This window comes from Eumetopias jubatus, unplaced genomic scaffold (genome assembly GCF_037043125.1).
Source record: "Eumetopias jubatus isolate StellerSeaLion01/CBP00866 unplaced genomic scaffold, mEumJub1_p1.0 scaffold_11, whole genome shotgun sequence".
Lineage (NCBI taxonomy): Eukaryota > Metazoa > Chordata > Mammalia > Carnivora > Otariidae > Eumetopias > Eumetopias jubatus.
Window position 1 is genome coordinate 3,404,753 of NW_028274817.1, and position 15,399 is coordinate 3,420,151.

Consider the following 15,399-nt stretch of genomic DNA (forward strand, 5'->3'; position numbering starts at 1 on the left):
CTCCCCCCCCCCCCCGCCCCATTCATTTTTAAACAAAATTTTCACTAGATACAGGATTTGGGGTTGAGAAGTTGTCTTCCCCTCCTTTTAACACTTTAAAGATCATTATTTTTTGCTTTCTGGATGAAAATCTGTAATTCTCATTTTTCTCTATACATAATATTTCTCTTTCTTCTTGTTGCCCTTGTTTTCTTCATGTAAACTTCTCTTTCGTTTTCCGTAGTTTGGGTATTATGTGTCCTTTGTATCCTGGTTAGTGTTTCATGAGCTAATTGGCTCTGTGTGTGTGTGTATTTTGTCTTTTGCTTATTTTAGAAAATTCTTGTCTACAATCTCTTCAAATACATCTTCTACCATGTTCTTTACCTCTTTCTTATTCTGGAACTTCAGAATAACACACAAACTACATCCTTTTCTATTACCTCACCACTTTTGGATGCTCTATTCTATTTTTCAGTTCTTTTTTTCTTCTTGGTATTTCATTTGAATAATTTCTAATTACTTATCTCAAATTAGTTCTCTTTCCTCTACCATGTTCAGTCTGTTTATAATCCTTTTAGCAGATACTATTTTTTAACTCTAGCATTTCCATTTCATTGTCTTATTGTTTATATCTGTGTTAAAATTACCAATCTTTTTATGCGCATTATTCATCTTTTCTTCTAGATGATTTAACATGTTAATCATAGGTGATTTAAAGTTTCTTCCTAATACAACTAGCATATAGACCACCTTGGAGTACAGTTCTATTTATTGTTTTTTCTGTTGCCAGTGGATTGACAGTTCTGGATTTTGAAGTGTTGGGTTTTTGTAATTTTTTTTTTTTTATTGGATGCCAGCCAGACATCATTTGTGGGAGAACAGCAGAGACCGAGGTCAATAGCATTTATGGCTGGACATTGGCATGCCTTTTCTTCTACTAGGCTGTTAGTGTGTGGGAAGTAGTACATATAGTCAGTAGTTTAGCCGGGTCCGGGGTCCACTGTTGCTATGAGCTGCAAAATCTTCCCCTGGGGAGCAGCCTTTCCCTGTGCTTCCGGTCGGGCCTGTGACGCCAGGGCTTTCCCAGAGTCCCTGCTGCCTCCGCTGCAGTCTCCGCAGGTTGCACCACAGAGGGCCTCTCCATCTGTGCACTTTCCCTCTCCCACTCCTGGGTTCACTTCCTTATTCTTTATTGAGATATAATTCATATACCATATAATTTATCATTTTAGAGTATACAATTCAGTGCTTTTTCTTTTTATTTTTTTGAAGATTTTATTTATTTATTTGACAGAGAGAGACACAGCGAGAGAGGGAACACCAGCAGGGGGAGTGGGAGAGAGAGAGAAGCAGGCCTCCCGCGGAGCAGGGAGCCCGATGCGGGGCTCGATCCCAGGACCCCGGGATCATGACCTGAGCCGAAGGCAGACGCTTAATGACTGAGCCACCCAGGCGCCCGATTCAGTGCTTTTTAGTATATTCACTAGATGGTGGACCATCACCACTAACTCTAGAACATTTTCATCACCTCAGAAAGAAGCTATCACTCATTGGCTGTGACTTCCCATTACCCCTTTCCCTAGCCCTAGGCAAGCACGAATCTATTCGTCTCTCTTGATTTGCCTATTCTGGATAATTCCTATGAATACAGTAATAAAATATGTGGTCTTTTCTGTCTGGTTTCTCTGCCTAATCATGCAATTATTCAATGTTCATCCATATTGTACCATGTATCAGCATTTCACCTATTTGTATTGGTGAATAATATTACATTATATGGATAGACCATATTTTAACGCATTCATCAGTTGGTGGACATTTGGATTGTCTCCCAGTTTTGGTGACTATGTATAAGGAATGATGCTATGCACATTTTTGTATAGGTTTTTGTATGGACATATGGTTTCACTTCCCTTGGATATATGCTTGGGGGTAGTATCAGTGGGTCACATGGTTACACTCCATGTTTAACTTTTTGAGGAACTGCTGACTGCCTTGCACGGTGACTGCGCCATTTTACGTTCCCACTAGCAAGGTATGAAGATTTCCATTTCTCCATGACATCGCCAACAGTTGTTACTCTCTGTCTTTTTATTTTAGCCAGCAAGTTTGAAGTCCTTACTCATTGCGGTTTTTGATTTGCATTTCCCTAACGATTCCGTTGAGCATCTCTTCATGGGCTTGTTGGTTATTTACACATCTTACTTGGAGAAATGTCTATTCAAAATTTTCGCTCCTTTTACAATTGGCTGATTTTTCTTTGTTGAGTTGTAATAATTCTTTATATATTCTGGATACTAAACACATTTGTCATACATACGATTAAAAGTATTTTCCCCTAATCTGTGGGTGGTCTTCTATTTTTTTAATGATGTCCTTTGAAGCACAAGCATTTTTAATTTCAATGAAATCCAATTCATCTTTTTTTTTTTTTAGTCACTTGTGTATCGGTACCTGCTGTGGACTGAACTGTGTCCCTAGCCCCAAATTCATGTTAAAGCCTTACTCCCATGTGATGGTATTTGGAGATGGGCCTCTGGGAGACAGAGTTAGATGAGTCTATGATGGTGGGGTTCCCAAGATGGGATTAGTGCCCTTATACTCTCTTTCTGTGTGTGAGCATGGAGGAAAGACCATATAAGGATGCAGAAAGACAGTGCCCCTCTACAAGCCAAGAAAAGGATTCTTGCTGGATATGGAACCCTGCCAGAACCTGCTGTTGGACTACCAGTCTCCCGAGCTGTGAGAAAGAGATTTCTATTATTTAAGCCACCCAGTCTATAGTGTTTTGTTGTGGTAGCCCAAGCAGACTAAGATTGTGTCATATCTAAGGAATTATTGCCTAAGATGACTTCATGAAGATTTACTCCCATGCTTTTCAGTAAATATGATTCATGATCATCTGTCCTATTTAGGTTCAGTAACACTAATGAAACTGTCTTCTGGAAGAGACCTGCAGAAAGGGAAGACTGAAGCATCCCCAAGAGAGCGCTTCCCTGGGTAAGTGAAGAGAGTATTCACTCCATGAAGTTCTCCCTGAACCCAGCAGGAGACGGCAGGAGCCGTCTTCACATGTCTGGGGCTGGCTGGCTGTGTGTGGGATGTGTCTGGCCGTCTGCGGGTGCAGCTGACAACCAAAGCTGAAAAGGAGCACAAGAATAGCTGTCACTTGTTTTTTGAAATACAGGGCACTTCCATTGTTTCCAGAATCCGATCAGATGTTCCAGCCCCCCACAATACCGACATTTACAGTGCCCGAGAGTTTCAAAGTCCAACTAGGCTGCCACCATGAGTCCTCTTCTATCCCTTGTTACCTGACTCTTGAGCTTCACATACTCAAGACATTCTTGAGCATCCACCGGGTGGCGGGGGGGGCGGGGGAGGTGAAGGTATAAACATGTTTGGGTACCATGGTCCTTTTCTCACATTAAAAGACAATCCATGGGCCCCTACGAGAAAGCAATGGGAGCTCGATATTACAGCCACTCGCGATTCGGAACAGCTTCTGTGGGCATTGGTGTTTTACTCATCTTAACAGCAACTGCCGACAGTCTGTGGGAAACATGAGAGTTCCCATTTTAGATAGTTTCTCAAGTTCTCAGAGAGGGAAGGCAATTTCCTCAAGACCTCACCCTAGAGATCCTGTTCTGGGTGGACCTCCCACAGTTGGCAGTGGTTGGCAAAAGGGTTTTGTGGAGGGAGAGTGGGAAGCACCCATAGTCCGCTCGGTGAAGGGGGTGGGGATTAGGGTAGTCCTTTCCCTGATTTCTATGAACTTGGGCTTTGGGTTCAACCTCTAGCTGGCGAAATGGCCTGAGAAGCCCAGGGTTGGGACAATGTAATCTACAACAGAGGACTCCTCCACATCGAGAATGAACGTCTCTGTTTAGTCTCTCTGCAGATGTTGGAACATAGCAGGCCATCTCTTTGGGGGAGAGTCTAGCTCCTGGTGGATCAAGTGTGTTTCAAGCTCATTGCAAAGGGAGTTTAATTGCCGAAAATATACAAGACACATTACACTTGAGGGCTGTAGGCGAGTGCCGAATTTATGATATGGCTGTAGGAGGGCAGAGTGCCGTAGAGACACAGCCAGCGTTCACCCGTGTGCTCTGCTGTGTGACGTCTTGCTTTATCACAGGGTGCTTATTAAATTTGACTATTTGGTGATAACTGTGGAAGCTGGGAGATGTATTGACATTTATCTGCGTGTGCATGAATGAGAAAGGTGACACGTTGAGAGCTTTGAACCAGAAAAGCAATTATTACCAGTCAGTGTTCTCTGGTTCCGTGTTTCCTGCTGTTCATTCAGGGATGGCAAGGGATTTTGAAGGAAGAAAATGTTTGCCAATTTAAAGATTGCAATTTTAAAAAATTTCAACAACCTGAAAAGGATTATAACCTGCAGACTAGTTTCCAGTGTGTCATCTGAGATGCCGGATTGGGGATAGAAGGGACACAGTACCTCTTTAGGGATGTTTTTAAAGTTTTGCTCACAACTGTGAACTCCTTCCTGCTGAAATCTAGGAGTGCCACACGGGTGAATGAAACCACAACTGCAGTTAGGTTTACTCAATTAAAAGAGAGGCCTCACTGGCAAGGAAGGATGAAGTTCAAGCAAAAATCTAGTCTCCAATCAGTTTATGCGGCTCCAGAGGTGAAGAGGAAGTGAAGTTTGTGGGCAGCAAGCCACTGTTGGAAAAGGGACCTCTCCGCGGAAAGCAGTGAGGGCTCACGAGTGCATTCTGGGTCGCTCTCCTCCCCACTCCCAGGCCCTGTTTTACTCATGCTCTCAGCGGCTCACTCGTGGACAGATGATCTGTTCTTTCTCTCCTGCTCAGTCACGTTGCCTCAAGCCACTCCCTGACCTCTGCCCCGCAGCCGGGAGCGTGTGTTGGAATGCCTGGCTAGTCAAGACTCAACCAGGCTTGAAACTATTCACTGGCCCCCAAGTAAGTTTGTACTGCGAGCCTGTGTCCAGCTGTCCATCTTTCCCATGCCTATGGCCAGCAGCCTGAATTGGACCCTTGTCACTGCTCGCCCTCTCACCAGTGTCCTCGGATCTAGTCCCTTGCCCCTTAGATTCACCGGCCACTCGGCTAACAGAAGGTCCGGTGTAAGTGCCAATCTCTTGTTACATGGTTAGACTCATCTGTTACTGTGTATATTTCTTCTAGGAAGAGCAAAACCACACCGAAGGTTACCCAAGTTCTGTACCCCAGTCAGTCTATCTGGTTCTCACAGGACCAGGACTTAGCAATTCTGCAACTGCTTATACGTTTACTAGGTGGGAATGAATAGTGAACCTATTTGAGATAATGAGGGCCAGGGTGCTCAGTGTCAGAGAAAAAGAATCCATTACATGTAACGAAAAAGAAAGGCTGGTGGTTGGCAGATGAGGCTAGACAGAGAGACAGAAGCTAGATCTTTAACCCAGCATGTTAGGCCGGGGAGCTTGACTTTATGTCGAGGGCAAAGGACAATGGAGAGAAGGGGAAGGCACTACTTGGTTTTAAGCAGATTAATGCTTTATTTTTTATAGTATTTATTTTTCATCCGTTCATTCATTTATTTTACTTGAGGTAAAATTCACATAACATGAATTCATTTTAGAGTGTCCAGTTCAGTGCCATTTAGTACGTTTGCAGTTGTATGACTATCCCCACTGTCTGGTTCCAAAATGTTTTCATCACCCCAAAAGCAAACCTCATGTCCATTACGTAGTCACACTCCCCATTCCCTGCTCCCCAACCCCTGTCCACCACTAACCTGCTTTCTCTATGAATTTCCCTATTCTGTGTATCTCATATAAGTGGAATTTGCAATATGTTATCTTTATGTCTGGCTTCTTGCATTCAGCCAAGTTTTCAAGGTTCATCCATGCTGTAGCACGTATCAGGACTTCATCGTTTTCCGTGGCTGAGTATTTCTTTAAAAGCCTATACATTTTGCTTATTCATTCACAAACTGATGGACATTTGGGTTGTTTCTACCTTTCGCTGCTGCGAATTGTGCTTTGATGAACACCTGTACACAAGTATTTCTTTGAATACCTGTTTTCAATTATTTTGAGCATATACACGGAAGTATGTATTGATAAGTCACATAGTAATTCTACGTTTAACTTTCTGACAAACTGACAGCCTTTTAGCACTGACAAACATTTTTCACAACGGCTGCACCGTTTTTCATTCCTACCACCAGTGTACAAGGGTTTCAATTTATTCATATCCTCACAAACACTTTTTACTTGTCAAATGATGATGATGATGATGATGATTGCCATTCTAGCAGGTATGAAGTAGTAGCCCATTTGGGTTTGATTTGCATTTCCCTAATGACGAATGATGTTGAACATGTTTTCATATGCTTTTTAGTCATTTGTGTATCTTACTGTAAAAAATGTCTATTCAAGACTTTTTGCTCATTTTTAAATTGTGTGTGTGTGTGTGTGTGTGTTGAGTTGAAAGAGTTCTGTATAAATTGTGAATAACAGACTATTATCAGACATATGATTTATTGACACTTTTGTCCATTCTGCAAGTTGTACCTTATCTTTTAAAATTTTCTTCCCAGCTCTACTGAGATATAATTGACACATAACATCTGAAGTTTAAGGGGTACAACATGTTGACTTGATAGATCTATGAACTGCAAAATGATTATCACCGGAGCATTAGCTGCCACCTCTCTCTCGTCACACATACTTATCATTTCTATTTTGGAGAACATTTAAGAGCTACTCTCAGCAACACTCAAGGATAAGACACAGTATTATTAGCTATAATCACCATGCTTTACATTAACGTGCTCTGATCTCTGTTTCTCTGAGTTTGTCCTTTTTGGAGTCCACATATAAGTGACACCATGCGGTATTTTTCTGTCTGGCTTATTTCACGTAGCATCGTGTCCTCAAGCTCCATGCAAGTTGCTACAAATGGCGGGATTTCCTACTTTCTCATGACCAAATAATATTCCACTGTGTATATAAACCACATTTTCTTTATTCATTCATCCATTGATGGGCACTTACGTGGTTTCCATGTGTTGGCTATGGTGAATAATAGTGCAACAAACATGGGAGCGCAGATATCTTTTCAATAATCTGCTTCCATTTCCTTTGGGTATGTACCTAGAAGTGGGATTACTGCATCGTATGGTAGCTGTCTCGCTTGCGTCTGCTGATGCACAGAAGGTTTTACTTTTGATGAAACCCAATTGATCTCTTTTTTCTTTCATTGGCTGTGTTTTTGGTGTCATATCCATGAAATCATTGCCAGATCCAATGCCATGAAGGTTTCCCTCTATGTTTTCTTCTGAGAGTTTTATACTTGTAGCTATTAAGCTGAGGTCTCTGATCCAGTTTGAGTTAATTTTTGTATGCGGTGTAAGGTAAGTGTCCAACTTCACTCGTTTGCATGTGGATATCTAGTTTCTCCAGCATCATCTGTTGGAAGGACTGTCCTTACCCACTGCATGTTCTTGACACCCTTGTCAAAAATCATTTGACCTCATAGGAGAGCGTTGATTTCTGGGATGCCCATTCTATTCCACTTTCTGCGTGTCTATCTTCATACCAATACCATGTCATTTTGTTACTATAGCTTTGTAGTAAGTTTTGAAACTAGGAAATCTGAGTCCCCCAACTTTGTTCTTTTTCAAGACTGTTTTGCCTATTCTGGGCCCCGTGAGATTCCATATACACTTTATTATTTTATTTTACTTAAATTCAAGTGATTCACATAGAGTGTATTACTAGTTTTAGATGTAGAGTTCAGGGAGTCTGAACACCCAGTGCTCATTACATCACATGCCATCCTTGTAACTCCCAGGGCTCATTATATCGCCCGCCGTCCTGAATGCCCGTCACCCAGTCACCCCATCCCCCCACCCACCTCCCCTCCAGCAGCCCTCAGTTTGTTTCCTGTACTTAAGAGCCTCTTATGGTTTGTCTCCCTCTCGGATTTTGTCTTATTTAATCCCTTTCTTCCCCTATGATCCTCTGTTTCGTTTCTTAAATTCCACATGAGTGAGATCATATGGTAATTGTCTTTCTCTGATTGACTTATTTCACTTTGCAGAATACCCTTTAATTCCATCCACATCATGGCAAATGGTAAGGTTTCATCTTTTTGATGGCTGAGTAATATTCCATGGTGTGTGTGTGTGTGTGTGTGTGTGTGTGTGTGTGTGTGTGTGTGTGTGTGTATATATACCCCACATCTTCTTTATCCATTCATCTGTCGATGGCCATCTGGGCTCTTTCCTACTAAGTATTTACCCAAAGGATACAAACGTAGTGATCCAAAGGGGCACCTGCACTCCATATACACTTTAGAATCAGCTTTTCCATTTCTTCAAAAAGGGTTGTTGGGATTTCTTATAGAGATGGTATTGAATCGGTAAATTGCTTTGGTAGGATTGCTATCTTAACAAATTAAGTCTTCAAATCCATGAATGCAAAAGGTCTTTCCATATGCTGAAGTCTTCTTTAATTTCTTTGAGCAATGATTTGTAGTTTTCATTTTTTTAATTTTGGTTAATTTATTTGAGAGAGAGGGAGAGCTTGAGAGAGCACACAAGCAGGGGGAGGGGCAGAGGGAGAGGGAGAAGCAGACTCCCGGCTGAGCAAGGAGCCCAACACGGGGCTCCATCCCAGGACCTGCGATCATGACCTGAGCCAAAGGTCGCCGCTTAACCTACTAAGCCACCCAGGCGCCCCTGGTTTGTAGTTTTTAGTGTACCAGTCTTGTACTTCCTTAGATAAACTTACTTTTAAGTACTTTCTTCTCCTTTTTACTTTTTTTTTTCCACGTTGTATGTTTTTATTTTTGCCTAATCACTCTGGCTAGCACTTCCAGTACAATAAAATAAAAGTGGCAAAAGCAGGAATTCTGGGATCTTTTTTTTTAAAAAAAGGTTTATTTATTATTTATTTTAGAGAGAGGGAGAAGGGACAACGGGAGAGGGAGAGAGAATCTCAAGCAGACTCCCCACTGAGCATGGTGCCCAACGTGGGGCTGGATCTCACAGCCCAAAGCGCATGACCTGAGTAGAAATCAAGAGCCACATGCTTAACTGACTGAGCCACCCGGGCACCCCTTGGCTTATTTTTTATTTCTTGGCTTAATGGGAAAATTTCAGTCTTTGACCATCGAGTATGTTACATGTGGGTTTTTCATGAATGCCTTTTCCATGTTAAGAAAGTTTTCTTCTATTTCTAGTTTGTTGAAAGTTTTTATATCATGGAAGAATGTTGGATAGTTTATTATCTTTTGATGTCTTTGTCTGGGTTTACTACCTGGGTAATTCTGACCTCACAGAATGAGATAGGAAGTATTCGCTCCTCTTCTATATTTTGGGGAGAAATTGAAGAGTTGTATAAGTTCTTTCAACTACTGGTAGAATTCACCAGTGAAGTCACCTGGGCTTGGGATGTTCTTTCTTGTGAGATTTTTGGTGACTGATTCATTCTCCTTACCTGTTTGGTCTGTTTGAATTTTATTTTTTTCTTGAGTCAATTTTGGTTGTTTCTGTTTTTAAAAATTTATCCATTTCATTTAGGTTATATAATTTCTTGAAGCATAATTGTGCAGAGTATTCTCTAACAATCCTTTTTATTTCTTTCCCATCTGTAATACTATTCCCACTTCTCCTTTTTATTTTAGTAATTGACTCTTCTTTTTTCTCTTGGTCTTACTAAAGGTTCATCAATATTGTTGATCTTTTCAAAGAAAGAGCTTTTCTTAGTTAAGATCACCTTTGACAGAAATTCCCTTAAATGTTTGGAACCAAAATGAAAATCCCAACCTTCGCAGGTGTTCTTCTTGTATGTGCTGGACCACACCACACTACACCACACCACAGAACGTGACCTACTATACTGTCCTCATTTCCAGCCAATTTGAGAGTTCTTGTGAATACAGCAATACCTTCAACATTCATTTAGTATTATTATGGAAAACAGTCATACTTTACACAACAGCAGAGTTTCACAATAGGCAATTTTATGCTGTTTATTTTAGGCACAGCTTGAGAGTATCCTTTTTAACTGATCATGATTGATCAAAGTGTCAACTCATGATTTCCCATGATGTATCACCTTTAATCTGAGAACTTGAAAACATTTCCCATTTCCAGTTAGGCTTTCCAACACTCACTGGGGAATGTATCTTATTATATAAGTTTGTTTTAAGGATGAGTAACATAGAGCAAGTTTATCAGCTGTTGAATCTGAGGGGCTCTGTTTTTCATCCAGCTATCCTGAACACCCTCTGGGTAGAGTCCAATTTCCAGCCCTGAGGAGCTTCCTAGTGAATATTCAAAGACAGAATTGAGAGAAAGAACTGAGGCACAAAAAATCTTAGATAACATGCCCTGAGCCACATAGCTTAATTAAAGGTGAGGAAACAAAAACTCATCTTGGGGTCTTGCTTACTCTGTAGCTCATGTTCTGGTAAGAAGTACTTTCCAGACAGATTAGAAAGACCAAACTCAGCCATAGGTGGCCTCAACCCCCAGAAGTATCAAGAGCCAGATTGTTCTTCGGTTCAGACACTCGAATAACAGATAAGCTTGACCTTTCAAGAGCTTCATAGACAGGGGCCAGGTAGGCTTCTTCGAGTCCAGAGCCTACAAGGCAGGCATAACACTGGTGAGGTTCTAGGGGGTTCTGGAGCTGAACTGCTGCTTTGCAGGCCCACAAATTCCATTTTAGCAGTTCCTCCAGAGATAACCAGGCCTTGGGGGCTACCCAGCAGAGACAATAGGACGCTGACATATAAACAACTTATAAATCTCCAGGTTTTTCACTGTAGAGGAGGAGGCTATACTGATCTATGTGGTGGGGGATTAGAGCCATAGACGTCAGTAAAAACCCTTATTTAGCTTAACACAGACATTGATGATTACATCCAAAAATATGTGTAGATATGTGAATACACGCAGGCTAGTGAGCACACATGTAATTCCTTCCTCTGTCAACCAAGGAACCCTAGAAGCAATGACACCTCAGTCGCAATGAGCATACTTAGTGCACAGATCTAGGTTTCTCATACTATTTTACAGGAAAAGGAACAAGTGCTCCACTGAGAAATCACTGATTCTAGAACTGGGGCAGGAAATATGCAAGATAAGCCTGAAGCATCTTATAATGCCTGAAAATAAACAAGTGCTTAAAACACAAACACACACAAACATTTCCAGGGCTATGACAAAGGTCATATACAGAGGGGGCGAACAGGAAGAGCTCCTGGTGGCCAAACCTGGAACAATTTAAGCAACAGAAATACATAAAGTTGTGTTGGATTTTAACCCAAAGTGTAACGTAGACACCCATGTGTCTGTACTGAGAAAAAATAAGTGACTGATTAAACACATAAACACGGGAGAGTAGACAAAATCTCCAATGGAGAAAAATTTCAGTTTATGCGGATACCTCCACTTCAAGTGGCCCTGAAGCATGGGCCACACCTGGTGACTTCCTTCCGAGGAGCACAGTATGGACAGGGGGCCAAAAACAGTAACTTTACAGTGGAGACACCTCATGGGTATTAACTCAGCCAGGTGATCAAGGTAAACACCATCAGTGATAAATCGCGCTCATAGTATGTGCTGTTGATAGGATGTCCTGACTTTACCGCCGTGGTCGTCTTTCCTAAAACACATAACTCCAGACCAATCATAGAGGAAAGCATCATAAAATTTCCCGACTGAGGGACAATGTACGAAATACCTAATCACTCCTCCCCCAAACAGTCAAGCTCATCAAAAACAAAGAAACCACCATAGCCAAGGCAGTATTACAAATAATGTAACGCGGTATGTTGGCTGGGATCCTGGAACAGAAAACAGACTCTAGGTAAACACGGCAGACATCTGAGTAAAGGATGACTTTAGTTAATAATAAATAATGCATCAATATTAGCTCATTAATTGTAATAAGTGTACCATATTAATGGATGATGTTAATAGTGGGAAACCGGGTGAGGGGCATAAAGAAATTCTGTACTATCTTGGCAAATTATTTTACAAATCTTAAAATAAAATAGTTTAAAATAAATAGTTCATTGAAAATTTTAAAATAAAAAGGACAAAAAGAAACTGAACAAAACATAATGGGTAGGTTAAAAAAAGAAAGAAAGAGAAAAGTAAACACAAGCACACAAAACCAGACAGTGTGGGAAAAAAACCTTCCTGAATATTCTTTACTTCTTTTCTCTCTTTTAACGCCCAAGCCCGTATCATACACAAGTCTGGGTTCTTCCATCTCATAAACGTCTCTGGAATCCATTCCTTTTCTCAAGCCCTGCAACCACTGTCTGAAGCTGGCCTCACAGATGTCCTCCCTTGGTTATGGCAGGGGGCTCCCAATGATGCCAGATGTAGACCTGCAAACACTTATTTGCCCGAGAAGGGCTGTAAGACAACTGCAGCAATATCTGCCACAGGAGAGGTCTGGCAAGAGCCAGGCAGGAACTCAGCTCCTTGCAAAGAACACTAGAGTGCCGAGCAGGCTGTAGCTATGCCTGGGCAAAAACATCGGCTTCTCAGAGCAGACACACAATGACTGAGAGTCCGCAAGGCTGGGGGGCTCCTGCCTGATTTGCCTGGCCCAGGTTAGAGCAGCTCAGGACCTGGGGGGCAAGGGCCCACACGGGAAGCTCTGGCGAAAGAGCTGCAGCCTAAAAATGACTCCAAAAAAGTGGGTAGAAGGCCTGGGGCTAGTCCTAGCTGCACCCCTATAATCTGTATCCACCTGAGCAGGAACACTACTGGACCGAATAGTTGCCCACAGCAAGGAACATGGGAAGGCCCTATTGGCAAAGGTGTCCCTGTTTCCATCCTGGAGTACCCCACAGCTTCCGATGCTAGGACTCGGGCCAGGAGCACCCGGGTCATGAGGTCGCCCAGGCTCCAGCTCCCCTCGGCCTCGTCTGAGCTCCCATGACCCTCCCCTGCTCAGCGCGGGGCAGTCCAGAGGGGCTCTGGCGCGGGTGCTCCTCCTTCCACGTCTCCTAGGGCGGCCGAGCCTCGGCACAGCCTGCCGCCCGGGAACCCGAAGGCCCCTCCTGCTCGGCTGCTTTCAAACTCCTCGTTTGAGTCTGGGGATGTCTGGGGTGTGTGGGGGGGGAGCGTCCCGGGGACCACCGCCGTCATCTGCTAGTCTGTCCTCTGCTCCAACGGCCCGACGGCAGACAGCAGGGTCCCGGCTGGGGGCGGCTGACAGGTACACACGCCTTCTCTGGCTCAGCCTCAGGAAGCGCCATCTCAGAGTCACCTTCGCAAGGCGCCCAGCTTCATGCAACAGTTGGTGCTACACCGGACTTCTCCGAACATAACTCGTCATCGGACACAGTCTCACAGAGTCACCGGGCGGTGACTGTCGTTTACGAGGAGGCCCCGGGACACTCCCCACCGGGGTGTCTAGTCAGCTCTAGCGGAAACACAGGCTCGCTGGGAGGGCATTCGTGTCTGGGGACGCCCAGAGCCCGATGAGGGCAAGTGAACATCAGCACTGGGGAGGGAGCGCTTGGCAGTGGGGAGACAGGAGGACAAAACCCCAGACGTTGCAGACTGAGGCCAGGGTCAGGAGACACGGGGCAGTGCCGGCTGCAGGGCACATGGGGGCTGCGGGCCAGGCCCCAGGCAGAGGACCCCCCCCACCACCACCACCACCACTTCCAGCAAGGCCAACAGCAGCCGGCTGCTGGGCTCCCGACAGGGACTCACCGCGGCCCCGAGGGGACTGACGGGGTAGCTCAGGGACCTGACGGTGCCGGGGGCACGAAGGATTCCCACGGCCCGTTTCCCGAGCGCTGGCTCCTCTGGGGAACGCCGCCCGCCCGGCCCAGGGCCGTCAGGCACACACGTCGGGCATGTCACCCCGACGGGTAAATGGGCCTGACACCAGAGTCTGGCTGAGGAGACAGGGTGCTCTCTGCTGTCATAGCTAAGGAAGTAATCCATGGGCCCTGGGGCACCGTCGGCAGACATCCCCGGGCCACGCAGGATTCTGCACCTGAGCCTTCCTGAGCGCAGGGGGACTGGCGACGCAGTGTCCCCCTCAGTCTGGGCACAGGGGGGGAAGACAAGAGGGGCCCGAGCCCTGGACATCTCTCTGACTCACTCTTGTGTACTACAGACTCAGCCCAAAGCAGCTTTTCTACTTTGTTGTGCCAAAACGCCCCTCATTTCTGGGAGGAGTCCCTGAGAAAGTCCAATTTGCCTTGAAGTTGTCCACCTTGGCCAAGTGCCCACCCACCAAGGGGCGGGGGCCTCAAGTGCAGGATCGCACCTATTTATCAGGAGTCTGCACAGTCACGTGGCTCTGGTTGTTCGCTACATCTCAGCGGGGGGGAGATCGCCCTCCTCAGGCCCTAGGCCCTTTCTGCACTTCCCATGGCAATGACCTCCAAAATCTCAGGGGGCTGAGAATGTTCTCCTTCCTCTGATGCAAGGTCAGAATCTTAACCTGTGAGTCGCTGCTACTGACCCCATCTGGAAGAGGCCAGAAGACGTGCACACTGGCGTAGGAGGACCTTTAGTGATTGGGAGGTCCGTCCAGGGTTAATGTAACCTCCACCCAGCACACTCCCTCGTCTAAAGGTTTTCCGTTGCCGTGACATATCACAGAATTGGAGTTCAAGTGGAACCTCAGAGAAACGAAGCAGAACGCGCTCTCTGCATACGTACCTGCAGGAGGACGGCTCATTCCGTTAGGGTGAGGGTGGGGCAGGGGTTCTTGCCCCGCTGGCTGCAACTCCCACAAAGGTCCCCCAGTAACAGGAAAAGAGCAACTCGATTCCTCTTTGGCGCTTCTCTTCCATTCACACCTCTGAGACGCCTGCATTTCCTCCCACTAACACCCCGCCACTGTGTAGGACGGGCCATGGGGAACTCGGGAGACCCAAATAAATTCTCAAGGCCTAGGAGACAGCGGGGATTCCCCCAGTCCAGGGAGAACGGGGCCGTCCGGGACCTCTGCATTCCCTCGTGCAAAGAGACGGTCGTTCACAGAACCACTGGAGATGACAGGAATAAAGCCACTAAATCTTCACTGGGTTCAAATGGCAGGTGACGAGGGCCCAGCACACTGACGCTTCCTGCCACAGGAGAGTACTCGGCCCTCTCCAGACTCCAAAGCAAACCGCTCAGAGCATTTATCCATTTTGGAAATGGCTCCCCCCCCCGAAAGGCACTCCATCTCCAAACAGGGCCAGAGTCACAGATCCGCTTCCCGGGGACCAGCTACCCAGAAGCAATCACGGGGACCCTCTGGTCACCCCAGCCTCCCCCCGCCTCCACGGCCCGGGCTGGGGCCATTTCCACTGCAGTGCTCGCCCCGGGAGCCGCCCCCGCTCACCCTGCCTCCGTTTCTTCTGCAGGACTCAGGGCTCCCCTCCCCACCTTCCTGCCAGG